General features: G+C 35.7%; 1 pseudogene; it reads right to left on the minus strand.

The window, feature by feature from the left end:
• Positions 1-16,901: 16,901 nt before the first annotated feature.
• Positions 16,902-17,001, minus strand: LOC128592709 (uncharacterized; annotated as a pseudogene).
• Positions 17,002-18,138: the final 1,137 nt, after the last annotated feature.

The following is an 18,138-nucleotide window of genomic DNA, read 5'->3' on the forward strand; positions in this document are numbered from 1 at the left end:
CAGCTCAAGAATAAGAAATAAATATGCATGAATCCATACTGATATAAATAAATTATTGAATATATAAATAAATGTGAAAGAAGGGATGAATATTTCTTATAGAAGGAACACCAATAATAAATGTAGAAGGAATAATACAAATATAAATTAACCTTAAAACACTATGGCAATAACTACTAACAGCAAGAGTTAATTATTAAATAACTATGAAATATAGTGGGCAGAATGTGGAGAAAAAAGATATTTACTTAGTTTCAAAGTACCTCCCTCTAACTTTTTGTTAATTACTATGGTAGTTTCTAACACAAGTCCACAAATTCTTTTATAGTCTTGCCTGCAGAAATTGGGACTTCAATTGCCTCCTTAGGAGATTTGCATCTAAAGGATATAGTATGTTAAAAAAATAATAACTATAGTGGATGAAATTGGCAGAGCCCACTTTAACCAATTATCCAAAATTAACACTCAATAATAAGTTATATTGATTTCACTATCTCCTGACATGATGCAATCAGAATGGCACTTTACTTTTTTGGTTATTTTTTTCTCCAAAGTCTATAATCCTAGTATTATCTTGAGAAAATGTCCAATTGAAAGGTCATTCTACATAATGCATGCTCATTACTCTTGAAAATTATCAATAATGATAAAAAGAAAAGGTCAAGAGACTTATACAGATAAATACATGACAACTAAATAAACACAGCATGATGTCCTGGATTGGACCAGCAACAGAAAAGGGACATGAGTGGTAAACTGGTGAATACGAACAAACTCTGCCTTTTCAGTAATGGTGTTATACCAATGTTCATTTCTTAGTTTAAGTTTCTGCAGATGTTCTCATTAGGGAAAACCAAGTAAAGTTAGGCAATGCCTGGAGACATTTTGGCTGTCATATCCCATAGAGGGTGCTGCTATCAGAGGCTGGCGTGCTGGTGAAACCCTAATGTCCAGGATGGCCCCACAACAAACAGTTAACCAGGAAGAATGCTCAAAATCTACTCTCTTAGCAATTTGCAAATATATACCACACTGTTATTAACTATGATTACCATGCTGTACAATGTCTCTTGAACTTATTTTTCTTATCTAACAAAAATTTTGTATCATTCGACCACAAAAAAAATAAGTATGTAAAGTACTACATGTTTTAATTAGCTCAATTTAGCCATTCCACAGTGAATACATATTTCAATACAACATGTCCATGGTAAACATGAAATTTTCATCTGTCAATTAAAATAAATGAATAAATACTTATTAAAATTAAAAATTAAAAAAGAAAAAATTTAAAAAGAATTATCTGACTGAAAATCCCAAAATTATTAAGGTTAACAAACTATAATCTAGTGAATATTTTCTTATACATATACCAGGGATGTTTACTCTGCAGCCTGAGGGCCATATGCTGATTTTGTGAGTACTTTTTTTGCTTATCTCTGATGTCAAATATCATAAAAAGTATGCAAGGACCTTTTTTTTACTGACAGGTTGTCATTAATGTTTGTATACTTAATATGTGGCCCAGGAAAAATCCTCTTCTTCCAATGTGTAGCAGAGAAAAATGTTGGGCACCCCTGTACTATGCCTCTTAATAAAGACGATCAGAACTGGTTTGCTTTCTGCTGGTGGGGTCAGCGATGCGCTTTCACTGTCTTCACTCAGGACTTCCACAGCTCTCCAGTCTTTACTCATAACCTCCTCTTTAATGATTGAACATCACAATGGATTATTACATTGATGATGACCTGGTAATTAGGCTTGGTTATTAAAAGTAGCAAATGCTTTTGACAAGTTAAAAGACACATGCAAGGGAAACAGTGGGAAACAAATTGCACAAATTTCAGCGACCTGTCACCTTGGTGAAATATTTAAGGATTCAGTGTTCCAGGCCAGATTGAGATGCCCTGAGTAAAAGATTAGGTCTTTCTTACTATTAAAAAAAAAGGAAGACAAGGGCAGCGCCTGTGGCTCAGTCGGTAAGGCGCCGGCCCCATATACCGAGGGTGACGGGTTCAAACCCGGCCCCAGCCAAACTGCAACCAAAAAATAGCCGGGCGTTGTGGTGGGCGCCTGTAGTCCCAGCTATTCGGGAGGCTGAGGCAAGAGAATCGCTTAAGCCCAGGAGTTGGAGGTTGCTGTGAGCTGTGTGAGGCCACGGCACTCTACCGAGGGCCATAAAGTGAGACTCTGTCTCCACAAAAAAAAAAAAAAAAAAAAAAAAAAAAAAGGAAGACAATATCTAAAGGGCCTCTTTGGATTGTGAAAGCAACATATCCCTCATCTGGGCATTCGCACTAACGCATTTACCATCAAATTTCAAAACCACCAGTTTTCAGTGGAGTCCTAGCTGTGCCACAGACCCAGGCTTACGTGGAATTTGTTCTTCCATTTGGGCCATCTGAACCAAGCGATCCAATTATGTTTGAATACTGTGGGAGGTAATGAAGTAAGGAGTCATTAGCAAGTAAATGATAGCAAAATATCTAAAGATTTTTGAATAATGCTTTGCTATCTTCTTTAAATACATAACTATTCTCATTTTGAAACATCACTTCAGGCTCTCTACTAGGTCTTAGTAGAGACTTTACAATAGATCATGGGCCAAGTTTGTGAATTGAATTATTTATGAAAACTATATGGTATTTGATTTTGTAGAACCACATGCACCATGGAAAGGACTGAACTTTGTTTTCACTGGAATAGATAGTAATAACTAGATACTGAATTGTCTTTCGTTCCCACAGTGTCAAAGTCTACATCAATGGACTTACAGAATGCTTTATTCACTATCGTATTATTACACACTGTGTCATTTCTTTTTAAGGAACTCATTATACAGCAAAGAAAGTGAGGCTTCTTAAAATTTAATAAGAGACCTTATAAACATCTCTGTCCTTAGTTCTAGAAATTGTCATTATTACAAAACTCTAAATTGAAGTGAGTCTTCTTGCAGGTTCTCAGAGCTGTTTTAACATTTTAAGCTACAGGGATACTTTGACTGATTTGACTGTGTTTTTGACTTCTACCAGGATCAACAAATAAGGATAAGCCATATTCCCCGCCCTGCAGAAAGTAATTAAAAATTTATGCAAATTTCAAGAAGTAAAATACTCATATGCAAAATACTGGGGATAATGGGTGAGAGGCTGAGAGAAGTGTGTTCCAATTTAGGCTTCTGAAGCCTCCTCTGTCCATCACGAAATCAGCCGGCTGGGAGGTCGCCTCACAACTGTCCTGCTGTCATTCACATCTCCCGTGTCCTCTTCATTTTTCCAAATCACAAGACTCAGAGATGGAGTGTTCTTCCATTCTGAAAACTGACAACTAAGATTTATGAAGACAAATTTATATACCAAACTCTACCCCACCGGTGCCTGACAGCATTATTCAACACAAGACAGGCATATGTCATTTGAAATTTTGCATTCAGTACATTTATTTTATTTTGAATTAATTATTAATAATGTTATCCCAGATGGTAAGAAGACACAGGTGATAGCACAAAAAATGGTATAAGAACAAAATATATTGAAAAGCACACTTGTATTAAAAATCTCCCACTTTTTTATGGCTCCTCTATCAGGACACATAACAGGTTGCACGTGTGCGTGTGCAGGTCTCCCATTAGCTTGGTTCTGGGGGACCCTATACTGTCTCTCAGGGCTTTTTGTATGGAAGCTTTTACTAAGCCTTTCTTTTTCTTTTTCTTTTTTTTTAATTTTTATTCTTTTTATTAAATCATAGCTGTATACATTAGTGCAATCAAGGGGTACAAGGTGCTGGTTTCATATACAATCTGAAATATTCTCATCAAACTGTTCAAGGTAGCCTTCGTGGCATTTTCTTAGTCTTTAGTAAGTTTCGCCTGTACCCATTCTAAGATGCACCGCAGGTGTGGCCCCACCCATTACCTTCCCTCCACCCTATCCTCCCCGCTCCCTTCCCCTTCCTTGGCCCTTATTTTCTACTTGCAGGCCAAACCTCCCCATAGGAACAGGTATTCAAAAGACTACATGAATATGCAGAACAATTTTCTTACTTGTGTATTCTTTTACCTTAAATTTTTATTATTATACCTTTTAAAAAGCAAAAGCTTTATTGACTGTATAAAGAAGTTAAATCGATTACGACAGAGGAGTGAATCAATCCTGAATGAGTTAGCTTAGCTGAGGGAACTGTGAATTAGATGGGTAAATCCTCTTCTCTGTTTGCCAGCTGTTCTACAGCCAGCACCAAATGTAGGGAACAAATAAATGAAAATACATTTGCAATTCCTAAAAAAGTAAAACTGGCATAGACATAGAGGTAAAGGGATTTTACCAGCTACATTAATGTATATTTATAGCACATAGACCCTCACCTGAATTCCATGTATTTTTATGTTAACATTTTCACTCAAGTAATGTCAAAAAAAGAGAAAAGTCTTAATATCTTCATAAATAGTACGTTGAAATTCCTACTTCTCGTTCAGTTTTTCAATAACAATAACAATCACATGAGAAGTGGCCTTTCCATAAAAATAATTTGGGAAAATTGAATTGATTCAATGCAACTGAGCAAGGAGGAGAAAGTGTTCTCGACAGGTAATTCACCGTCATCCTGGTCATCCACTGCCTGCTGCTTTGTCCATTTCCTCATTCTTAGATCTTGAATGATTAGAGACTATAAGACAATTTAACATGATATTTTGAATTTTCCACACCGATCCAGGATGAAGATTTTTATTTCAGGTCTCCGATTTCCAGGGCATTGTCATGGGCTTCATTTTCTATTTCTGCCGAAGTCAGCACTGAAAAACAGAAATCCTAAAACTATCTTTTTTACCTTTTCCCACCATCTCCAAAGCCTGTTTCCAAAACCTGAAGAAAAAATACAGGAAGTGAATAGAATCATCAGAGCTGCAGAAGTTAGAAGATTCATTTAGTAGCAAATAAGCACAGTGTGGGACTAAAGGACAGTCACAGAAGAACGCTTTTACTGTTTGAAGTAGCAGCATATTTACAAATAAATACATATTGATGATAGAATAAAACAATATAGTGTATCTGTGCAATTACTATAGATCAGTGAAATAAATAACATTAGTAGGTACGGTAATCTCTCGGTTATCCAGCACCCATGGGGATTGGTTGATTACAGATAAATGTAGTTTATGGTTGCTTGAAGTTACTATTAAAAATAGGCCCAACTAATTCTATACCTCACACCACACCATACCATACCATAAACTCTGTATTGACTTGATGTTAATATTAAAATACACTAATTAAAAACAATTTAAGGCAAATAAAGACAACCTTCACCTACCCTAACATTGTGTATTGTGGCGTGTTATAAAACAGCTATGTAAATGCAATGTGCAGTTTTAGTTACATGGCAGTCAATGCACTTTTCAACTTCATGCGTAATATCATTGTGTCTAAAAAATAATGTGCATACTCTAGCATAGTCTACATCCTTTTGCTGTCATTTCAACAATGTTAAAAGCACATTCACCAGAAGTTTCTGTCTCAAGAAACTAGATTTTTATAATTCATCCTAAAGAAGCAATTCCTCATCTGTTTAAGTTTTGTCATGAGATTGTAGTAATTCAGTGACATACCTGTTAATAATATTTTAACCTTTTACCCATGAATCACAAATATTCTTAATGGCATCTAAAATGATGGCTTCTTCCCAGAGGTTTTCAGTTTAATTTGCCCAGATTTATTAGAGAAATCACTATTTATGGCAGCTACAGCCTTATGAAATGTGTATTTTTAAGTTCATAAGCCTTGAAACTTGAAATTACTGAGTACTCCTGGGCTGCACAATGGATGTGTTAGTGGTCATGAAAGCAACATTAATCATCTTGCATTGTTTTTTATCGAAGCACTTGGGTGACCAGGTGCATCGTCAATGATATGTAGTGTTGGGAAATGAATCTTTTATTTTGAGCAGTAGGTCTTAACACCAGGCTTAAAATATTCCAAAAGCCACAATGTAAATAGATGTGCTGTCCTCAAATCTCTGTTTTTCCATTAATAGTGCACAGGCAAAGTAGATTTAGGAAAATTTTTAAAGATCCTAGGATTTTCAAAATGATAAATGAGAATTGGCTTCAAACTAAAGTCACCAAATGTATTGACTTAACAGAAAAGACTCAACCTGTAATTTGAAGCTTTGAAGAAAGGAATTTACTTTTTCTCTTTAGCTATAAAAGAACTGGATGCATTTTCTTCCAATATTAGGCAGTTTTGTCCACACTGATCATCTGTTGTTTAGTGTAGCCACCATCCTCCGTTATCTAAGGTTGATCTGAGTAACTTACCATAGCTTCTATATCAGCATTTGTCGTTTCACCTTGCACTTTTATGATAAGGGCACAGATTCTTTCCATAAACCTCCTGAGCTAACACCTGCTAGCTTTCAACTTTTCTTCTGAAGCTTCCTAACCTCTCCCCTGCCTTCATTGAGTAGAAGAGTTAGGGCCTCACTCTGGATTAGATTTTTGATTAAGGGAATGTTGTGGCTGGTTTGATCTTCCATTCAGAACACTCAAATTTTCTCTTCATCAGCAATAAAAGTGTTTCAATTTCTTAACGTTTATTTGCTTACTGGAGTATCACCTACAATTTCTTTCAGGATCTTTTCCTTTGCATTCCCAACTTGGCTAAATGTTTGGTGCATAGCTTTTGGCATGTCTCAGCTTTTGGCCTGTACTCCTCTATTGAGCTTAATCATTTCAAGCTTTTGATTAAAGTGAAGAGATGTCTTTCTTTTTCATGAACAGTTAGAGGCCATTGCAGGTTACTAATTGACCTGGTTTCAATATTGTTGTCCCAGGGAATAGGGAAGCCTGGGGAGATGGAGAAAGATGGGAGGATGGAAGACCAGTGGAGCAGTCAGAACACACAGCACATTTATCAAGTTCCCTGTCATATGTGAGAGTGGTTCCTAGTGCACCAAAACACTTACAATAGCAATTTCAAAGGTAATTTATCAGATCCAACATGACAGGTATAGTAATAATGAAAAGTTAAAATTATTCTGATAATTACCATAATGTGACACAGAGACACAACAGAAGCAGATGCTGCTGGAAAAATGGCACTGATAGACTTGCTGGAACAGGGTTGCTAAAACCTCCAGTTTATATAAGACACAGTATCTACAAAGCACCGTAGGGTAATTAGATAGCCTATATTTCTGTCTTGTTAAAGTTCCCTGAAATAAATTATTCCATCTCCTGTTATCTTAGTTTATTTAATTAGCTACTGCCTTAGTTTCAGCTTCATATATCAAAATTTTTAAAGTACAGTGCCTGATATAATATGTGCTCATAGTTCATGAAAAATAAGCTCACTAGCTTCTGGGAATCCCAAAGTTTCAGGATTCTTACAGCACTGAACTCTAACACCTCACGTGTGAAATCGTCCTCCTCAGGATCCAAGATAATGGCTACGGCACAAATAATCGGATCTGCATTTTGATTCAGAGAAGAAAGGATAAAACAGTTTAAGGACATTTTCTAGAGTTGTAAACAGTATTTTCACTCATACGTCTGGGCATATTTTTGTCACTCAACCACAGAGACTTTCAAGGGAGGTTCAGAAGAATTATAATCATTTATCTGAGGGTATTACAATACATTTGAGGCTCAGATTTTAAGAGTGAGGTGAGAACAGAGTAGGTGCCTGCAGTCCACATCACAGACACCAAATTGCAGCCCTCACGTGCAGATGTCCTGGTTATCCATTCTGCATAGCAAGCCACACCACAACTAACGGATTAAAGCAATAATCCTTTATGCTGAAGATGTATGGGTCAGGAATTTGAGTAGGGCTTGGCTGAATGATTCTTCTGCTCCAAGGATCAACTGGTGTCACTTGGTAACATTCAGGTGGTAGCTGGAGTCGAGAGGATCAAAAAGAACTATATTCCCATTTCTGGTACATGGGTGTGACTTGAAGGTTGCACTGAGGTAGTCCTTTCTCCCTCTCTGTGTGTTCTCGTGGTTTCCCCACCTTATCTCCCTATTGGGCGGTTGCTTCCTTACTTTAAAATGAATGTTCTATAAAAACGAAAGTGGAAGCTGCTGGTCATAAAGCTCCAGTCTTGAAATTGGCCTGGCATCTGTTCAGATGCAAAGTGGGAGATAAAGACAAATGACAAGTAGAGGAATGAGTGGATGGCTATTTAAAATCTGCCACTTGGGATTGCAAATTTCTCAGGGTTATTTTATTAACTATAATAAAATCTCTTTGCCCAAAATTAAAAAAAAAAAAGTTTTAAGCAATACCCCAGATAGTTGCCCTAAAAACAAATTATTTAGAAGGAATTAAGTCATGGTCCTAACTTCACTGTGGGAGCTTTTGTAACGTAAACTTTCATGCTCTGTTTAGGAAAGTTCATGCAAAAAACTGTGAACTGTTAAAATTATTTGTGATCTTTCCATGAGTAAAGATAGTTGGTCTCTTCCTTTAAAGTCAATCTCACTGAAGAAGCCCAGAGCCACAGCTTTCCCAGTGGAGTTTAAGTACTATGTAGCTCTGTGTCGGGGTAAATGGGTATGTTTTCTATTTTGGAAAGAAATGAGAGTAAAGGGACAGGTAAGTTGCCCACCTCGTTTTGCTATTAATTATAAGGAATTCAATATTTGCTTTTCTTCTGGGTTAAAAATAAAATTTTAAACATCTAATTTGAGGTGTTAAACGCAGAAAACAAAATAACCTCAAAATAAATTCTGAAGGCTTACCAAGTGTCATCCAAGACCATTTCAGCTCCACAGAGACTTCATAATGTTCTTTAGTTAAATACGCAGCAAAAGAGCCCATTCTTTGCTGAATGAACATCTGTTTACTTTGAAAGTAATAAAATAAGAAAAGAGCTCTTTCTGAAAATTTTATTTGAAGATCCAGAATTTATCTTTAAATCTTCAAATCCTGAATTAAAGTTCATGTGGGCTTATAAAGGCCTCTTCATTATTCCAGTTTTAAAAAATATATACATTTTGAAATAGTTTCAGACTTCCAAAAAAGATTTAAAAATATTGCAAATAATCTCCACATATCTTTTCACCTACCTACCTCTCCAAACAATAATATTATAATACTATAATACAGTTAACAAGACCCAGAACATTAACAACGATATTATTAACTAATCCACATATCACATTGAAATTTTCTCACTTATCTCACTAATGTCCTCTCTCTGGTCCAAAGTTCAGTTCAGGAACACACATTATCTTTTATCAGTTATCAGTTCTCCTTAGTAGCCTCCAAATCTATGATAGTATCTTAGCCGTGTCATCTTCCATGACATTGACACTTTGAAAGAATTTCAATAAGTAACTTTGCATATTGCTTCTAACTTTATATCTTCTTCTTTTTTTTTTTTTTTTTTTGCAGTTTTTGGCTGGGGCTGGGTTTAAACCCTCCACCTCTAGCATATGGGGCCAGCGCCCTACTCCTTTGAGCTACAGGCGCCGCCCTGTATCCTCATGTTTAAGTTCATTCTATACATTTTTATATAATCAGAAGTGGTTCTGTGTTCTTCCCAGGTGCATAATGTTTGTGTCTCACTACTGGTAAAATTTTAGTAAGGTGGTATCATCCAGTTTTCTTCACTATAAAGATATAGCCTTTTCCTTTTTATAAAGGGTTTTATGGGAAAACACATTGACACTATGAAAATATCCTGCTTCCATTATATTCTTTTCCATAAATTTTGGCATCCACTGATGGTTCTTTCCTGCAAGTGGTATTACTGTGTTGTTATGTTCCCCAAAAGATGGTTTCCTTTTTGCGTATGTTAATTGGAAATACTACTAACTAACAAAAGTTCTAAGTTTTATGTACCACTCTATGGTGGCTTTCTAATCACAATTACTTTGAAAATCATCCTGAGTTTGAGGAGTTGTATCTACTTGGCTTTGCGGTAGCTATTGTTAGCATCACTGTAAAGTGTTTGATGTTAAGGTCAGTTTGTGGAGAAGTATTAAGGGTACTTCACCTTCTTCCCTCCTCACTTGTCTTTCTCTCTGAAGCATCTTAATTTTTTAAAAACATTTCCCCTTTGTTTCCCATGTGTTTGCTCTCCCTCCTTCATCTCAAGTTCTCATGCTAAAGATATTAACCATAACATAAAGGGATTTGGACATGATACAATTTAAAGAAATAAAAACTAATTAGCAGAAGTGGAAAAATAGTACTTTATTTTGTTTTAATTTCCTGAGCTGGAAAACTGACGCAGCAGGAATATGAGAAAAGTCTGCTTGATGGGGTCAACCCCAGCAGTGATGTAGCTCTCTTTGCTGTCAATAGCACCTAAAGAGATAAGGTGGGAATAAAAGCCAAGTGAACCAAGGGATTTGTAGAAAAGGAATTAAAGAAACAAGTCTGAACAGAGAGTAACTGTTCCCTAAAGAGTTTTTTAAAAGAGAGAAGAATTTTAACTGGATATTGACATAAATGTTTCTGACAATGTTTGAACAAAAGAAAAAGCAGCCCTGTGGTCATAGATGGAATGTTTGGGGAGACTGGGAGGTGTCACCTTGGAATTTGAAAACCCAGAGCGAACTGAGGCAGAGAAGGTCATAAAGGTAAGTGGCTGGATGATTATGGAGGATCAAAGAAAAGGAATATGAAGAACTGTTTTAATTAAAAACATTGAAAAGACCTGTAAATTAAGTTTAATTTACTGTGAAGAAGTATTAAGGATGTGTATTGCAAGAGTGGAGGCTCATCTCAGGGGAGAAAATAAAACATTTGTAAATGTAATCATTTATCCCACAGATTGATGACAGGAAATAATTATTTGGTAATCTCTCTGATAAGAGTTAAATAGCCCAATAAACTGAGTCAACACTACACCTTGGACTAATCCTTGACCTTTACATACCTCTTGTCCTTCATCTGCACGAAACTAAACAGCAAATGACTTGCACATTAACTGGTCCTTGTTTATACAATGCTCCAGGCTCTCAAGATAATGCTTCATCCTAATCCTAGGGACAGTGGCACCTGCTGCTCAAAGGCCCTTGAGTCAGTGGGGCTTCTAGTGAACCAGCTCTGTCCCATGGAAGGGAGGGGGTAATAAGCATTAGAGGAAAGAAACAGAGGCTTTGTACAATACTCTTAAGCCACTGTATATTTCAAATCAGTTTTCCAGAACACTTTATTCTGCTTCTGAAATATTTCATCAAGAACTACTTTAACAGAGGCCAAGGTGGGTAAATTTTTTGAGCTCAAGAGTTTGACACCAGCCTGAGCTGGTGAGAGAGAGACTCTATGTCTACTAAAAATAGAAAAATTAGCTGGTGTTGTGGTGGGTGCTAATGGGGAGGCTGAAGCAGGAGGATCACTTGAGCCCAGGAGTTTGAGGTTGCTTGAGCTATGAATTCCACTCATGGCAACACGGTGAGACTCTGTCTAAAAAAAAAGACTATTTTAACAATAATTTTCATCTTCCTCCTTCTTGAACAGGTCAAGATGTTTCATTCAGAGAGTACAGTAGTATATAACTACTCCTAGTTTTATTAAGCCCTGAGCAAAATCCCTAAAAGGACATAGGTTTCTGGTGGTGACCATCAAATGTAACAACAGCTAACATTTGTTAAGTGCTCACTATGTTCAGTCACTGTGCAGAGCACTTTATTATGTGTATGAATTATCTTATGTATTTATTGTTAAAGACTCCATGAAGTAAGTATAATTGCTATTCCATTTTCATGGAGAATAAAAGTGTAGATGTTGAGCAACTTGTTCTAGGTCATGTAGTAAGTATTGACTCCAGGATGCAGATTCAGTATCACATAGGTGTCCATTAACCCACTCAAATTACCACTGATTTGCTTTTGATATACTTTTTATTTATGTTAGATATTCTTCCCTGTCATTTATGAAATAAAAGTACATGTTTTCATTTAAGTTAGTTTCTGTAAGAACTTTCCTTGTATATTCATTCAAACTTGTACTCATAGTAAAATATGTTTCTAAAATACAGCCTAACATTGTTTTTTAATTTAAAAAAAAGTAGAAATGCTCTTCAACTTTTATAGAAAAGTACTTTTTCTTTTTCTTCTATAAGTAGCCCAAGAAAATCTGAGAGTGGCCTGGGATTACATGAGGAGCGAAAGCCAGAAGGAGCTGGAGAAGGGCTTCTGTCTACAGAGATAGCATAGTTAGTCATGTGATGCAGTTTAAGCAAAAGATATGACGTCAGCAGTGAGTTAGACTGATAAACTACTCTCCATGGAATTTGCAATGCTGTGTCTTCTTCGTTTTCCTTCATGATTCATTCTTTAATAGTGCATAATTTTAAAACATCTTTTTTTATCCATATGTTCACTGAAAGGAAAGTTAGATATGTAGAACCACACACACACACACACACACACACACACACACACACTCACAAAGCATTTTGTGTATCATGCCATGCCATAGGTAACCTCTGTTAATTGTTTGCCAACATAACAAGGGCTACTATTCTGGCTAACATCTGGAACACAAGGAATTTTTAGGGAATGTAATAATACTTGCACATCCAGTACTAAAAATTAATGGGAAAATACAGAAAACTGAAGAAGCATGGCCAAGAAGGATTTAGCACTTGAGGATTAAAAGTCTGGGCCACCTGACTAGGTAGAAGAATTTTAGCTCATTTTTTTAGCTAAGACACTGGCTGATGTTCAAGAACTGTTGGTGGAGAGAAACATTTCAAATATTGACTATGGACATATTCCCAGTTGCATATGGGAACATGCATGAGCACTAAGAAGGAAACATGGCCTCTTTCTCCTTGATTTATGTGTATTTATTTCTACATATTTACTTTTATTTTTATTCCATTCCCATACTCCTTAATATAAGATGTATGGTTAGTGTTAAGCTCTAGTTGGTGTTACACTTTAATTCATTATTTTAGTTACAGATATGAAAGGGAGATTGTGAATGAAAAAGAAATGAAGCATCGTCACCCAAATTTGGACAAGCCACACATGAGGCTATGTACTCATGTAACATGTAAAACTTAATAGACTAATAATTAAGTCATAACTTATGAAGATTTTGAATGGGGTTATTGGGAACATAAAAATGACCAGAATCACACAGATAAAAATTCAGCTAAGTTTTTTTTTTTTAATTTACACATATACATGTGTTCATTAGGCTTCCACTTTTTGCCTTCACAAAATTAAAAAGGCTTAAACTTTAACAACAATAACAATGTTTAAGATAGGGACCAGAAACAGAAACCTTGCAAAGAACGAATGATAGACAAATGCATTCAGAAAAGAAATCAGATGATTGCTGCAACAAAGTATTAAGCAATAATAATAATAGTAATGCAAAGAAAGTAACATTCACATTGTCAAATAAGAGTGTGTCTATTATAGAATGCTTTGATTCTGAGGTTCAGTATGGAGTCATCAGTTAACTACTTCTTATTTTTTTCCCGAAGTATCAAAGAATAGACAACTAATATTTATAAATAAAGATAAAAAATAATTTCAAAAAATAGATCATGCTAAATCTTATAGACAATAGAAAAAGAAAAATACTTCAAAATCAAACTAAGTTTTTGAGATGGGATCACTGTCACAACTCCTTGCCTGAGCTGAAACTGTCCTACATTTACAATGGGATTTGAGATGACCTCTCCCATAGGAGAGCAAAACCTTGCGGAAGAACATGGTGAAATATGGACTTATGCTCTACTCCCCGGGAGTAGAAAGGGAGCTTAATCAGGGAACATTACTCACTCTGAGGTAGAACCTCTTACCTTTCCAAGGGGATTATAGAAATTGTACGTACGAGGCACAAGCCTTCATTGCTTTCCTTTCTGAAAAAGAAGTGTTTGTTGTGGTTTTCTGGATTTGTTCAACGTGTGTGTGGGTGTATGTGTGTGTGTGTGTAGGGAAGCAGATAATTTCACTTTATACACCATAGGAAACTGTGGTAGATTGTATTACTACTCAAAGTTTCCTCTCTCATATTGAAACCATCCTCATAGGATGTCAGGCTTGGCCAAGAAATATTAGAAATGATGTGTGCTATTCAGAGAAGCAGTATTATGGATGCGAAAGGGTTCTTCCATTGGAGAAAACTGAGAGTGACAAGTAGCCTTTAGCCATTATATAACGGATTTGAGAAATATATTTTGAATTACAGTGACACTTTTAGATTTTTACTGTGGCATGACCCAGCAAAAGCTAACCAATACGCTGAAAAATTAATTAAGGAAAATCAATTTCCTCTACTATAGGAAATACATTTGGTATTAGAGGTGATACTCATTGAACTTGCAAAGTAGATGCTATTAATTTATAAATATTAATTTAATTAATACTTAATTACTACTAATTAATACTTATTGAAGATAGAAATGTACCTTGAGAACTGTGCTACTGATGTTATCTTTCTGATGCCTGTAACACATGTAGCCAAGATTTTCTTACTGTTGAGTTTTGGAAATTAGTCATGAAGGACCAAAAGAAAAAGAAATTCACAGGAGATACACAAAAATTATCATTTAACATTTGGTAGCAGGTGCTAGTGTGTGTCAAGCATGAAACTTTGCAAAGAATTCAAAATGAGAATCCAAACCTGGTAATTATTAGATGTGTCCCAGATAAACCATTTACAGGTTAACAGAGGATCCAACAAAAGAGACCTTTTCTTCCTAGACTTGAGGCTCTATGGATCACACAAATACAGATGAGTTTGACAAGTGCCCAGAAAGACAGCCACTAATTCCTATGATTTAGTAAGCAGTTAGTTGTCAGAGAGTAAGCCCAGTGAAATGGGCTTACTGGGCTAGGGCTTACTCACCTAGGACTGTGTAAAACATAAACACACATTCTGAGAACTAAGTATACTTACCTTCCTACAAGTGTTATTTGAATACCCTGTATTTCCATGGCAGGACATAGACTGGGCTGTAGGAAGCCTTATAGTCTTATTGCCCTCACTGCTTTGAAAGTGAATCAATGGTTACTGGCACTGTGAGCGTCACGGAGAAAGCAAATGGAGTGAAGCAGTGCGAGAGTGAGAATACAGTAGATAACACTTCGTTACTTACACATGCGTAATGTGCTCCCTTTTTTCCCAAGATAAGACTGGTAAAAGTTGCTCAGACCTTTCTCTAGTTCAAGCAATCCAAATTACTCTACATCTCTGAAATTAAAAGGACAACAAGAGAAAAAAAGAAAAAAGACTATTGTAGTAAATCAGACCACACTCTCAACATCTTTGGACTATTTACAATATTCTGGTTAATGAATAAACCGTAAACAGAGAAGGCTTGAAATCAATGCGAGACACACAGTATGTATAACGCAATCATGACCAGTGTCTTTTTTACTTTTAATTCTATATACGTGTTTATGAAAACCCTGTATCTTCCCATCTATGACAACATCTAAGAGTATTTCTAGTGCTAAAATCTGGAAGTTTTACTTTATTTAGTTTTATTTTATGTTATTTGTGTAAATCGACAGGGTAGACTTGTAACTTTGTTACCTGGCTTTTACCCATCACTTGAGTAAGGTGCACTGTAGGGATCCACTCGCTCCCATCTCTCTACCCTGCCTCGTCTCCAGGCCTTCAACTTCTTTTTAGGTACTAAAGTGTTCCTCAAATTTGCTTTTCCTTTATTAAATTCCAAATGCCACCAACGTGGAACTGGTTCTGGCTTCATGGCTGTCCCATTCAAGCTGAGCTTTAGACTCATGCTTTGTTTTTTTTTTTTAAACATCTTTTATTATGACTACTAGAAATTTAAACTCACACATATGAACAAAATTATATTTCTGTTGGACAGTGTCACTCTCTCTTGCCCATCCTATTGGCTCAGAGCCCTCTGTGAGTAACAGGTTTGTTTGTTTGTTTTCTCTCTCCCAGCTTTGTTGTGGTATAATTTACAAATAAAAACCATCTTTATCCATGCTGTAGAGTGTGATACTTTGAAATATGTATACATTATGGATTGATTTCTACAGTAAAGCTAATTAACATAGCCATCACCTCACATAGTTATTATATTGTATTTTTGTGGCATGAAATTCAAGATCTACTTTCTTCTTGATTGTATACAGGGCATTATTATTAGCTATAATTGCCTTGCAGTATAATACATCTTCAGAACTTATTCCTTCTGTCCAGCTGAAACTTTGTACCCTTTGACCAACATTTCCCCATCCCCTCCCTGTCTCTCAGCTCCTGGCAGTGACCATTCTACTCTCTGCTTCTATGAATTTTAAGAGTTTTATAAGTTTTATGACTTTTTTATGCTTTCATGGCTTTCTTTTTAAGATTCCACATATAAATAACATCACACAATATTTGGCTTTCAGTGTCTGGCTTATTTCATTTAGCATAATGTCCTCCAAGTTCGTTTACGTTGTCTCAGAGGGAAACATGTTCTTCTTTTATTATAACTAAATAATGTTTTATTTTATTTTAGTTTTATTGTGTATGTACAACTGAATAATAATAATAATTTCTTTAGATTACTTTATGTACTAATACAACACATAATAAATATAACAGGCATGTTTATGTAATCATACATGTACTTACTTTATATAATAATACAGTAGTAATACTTTTATTATTATTAATTCATAATTGTGTACATTAGTGCAATCAAGGGGTACAATGTAGTGGTTTCATATACAATCTGAAATATTTTCATCAAACTGTTTAATATAGCCTTCATGGCATTTTCATAGTTACTGTATGTAGACATTTGTATTCTGCGTTTAGTAAGTTTCACCTGTACCCATTCTAAGATGCACCATAGGTGTGGCCCCCCAATTACCCTCCCTCCACCCCAACCTCCCCACTACGTAATACATATAATAGGCATGTTATTATAAGCTAAAGAAAATATTATTATTGTTATTACTTTAAATAATGGGATGCTTCATGAATTTGCATGCTGTCCCTATGCAGGGGCCATGCTAATCTTCTCGGGATCATTCCCATTGATGCCTATATATGTACATATGTATACATAACATGGATATTATATGTATTATGTACTGTATTATTACATAAAGTAAGCTAAATATGTGTTAATTAACTGTTTACATTATCAGTAAGAATTCCAGTTGGCAGTAGCCTAGTAGTCGGCAAGTGTTTGGTGAGTCAAAAGTTCTACATGAGTTTTTGAAAGTACTAACAGTCAACTCCTTTAACTTCAATGTTGCTCAGTGATAAACATCTGATATCACATTTTCTTGATCCAGTTGACCATCTATGTGGGTTTAGGTTGTTTCTCTGTGTTGGCAACTATGACTCCTACTGTGATAAACGTGAGCAGACAGCTATCTCTTTGACATGTAGATTTCAATTCCTTTGATATATACTCAGAAGTGGATTATTTTACTTTTTTTGAGGAACCCGCCATATACAAGCTTTTCTTTTTTTCCATGCCCTCATCAGCACTTATTATCTTCTGTTGGTTGACAGTAGTCATTCTTGTAGTTATAATTTGAGTTATTTTTCTGACATTTAGCAATATTGAGCATTTTTCATATACCTGTTGGTAATTTGTATGTCTTCTTTTAAGAAATGTCTGTTTAGGTTGTTTGCTGATTTTTTAATTGGGTGATTTTGGGTTTTGCTATTGAGTTATTTGATTTCCTTATATAGTATTTTGTATATGAACCCCTATCATGTGTGTGGTTTCCAAATACCTTCTCCCATTTCACTAGTTGTCTCTCCACTCTGTTGATTGTTTGTGGTGAAGAAGCTTTTTAGTTTGTGCAATCCGGTTTGTCTATCTTTGTTTTTACGACTTGTGCTTTTGGGTCATAATAAAAAAAAAATCATTGCCATTAAAAAAGATGGAGACTTTACATCTTCTACATTTACCTGGATGGAGTTTACATTCTTTTTAGTAAAGTATTGCAAGAATGGAAAAATAAATATCTCATGTACTCCATATTAATATGAAATCAATATATAAACAATTCATCCTCATAAGAGCATGAAATGTAATATAGTCCCGTTCGGGGTCGAGGAAAGCAGGACAGGGGAGATGGGAGGAGTTTTGGCAGAAGGAGTATGTGCATGAGGCGGAATCTCACCTCACGTGCACCCTGTGAGAGTGTGTGACATGTCCCCTGGGTAAGGGGCTCTT

The sequence above is a fragment of the Nycticebus coucang genome, chromosome 1 (assembly GCF_027406575.1).
Source record: "Nycticebus coucang isolate mNycCou1 chromosome 1, mNycCou1.pri, whole genome shotgun sequence".
Classification (NCBI taxonomy): Eukaryota; Metazoa; Chordata; class Mammalia; order Primates; family Lorisidae; genus Nycticebus; species Nycticebus coucang.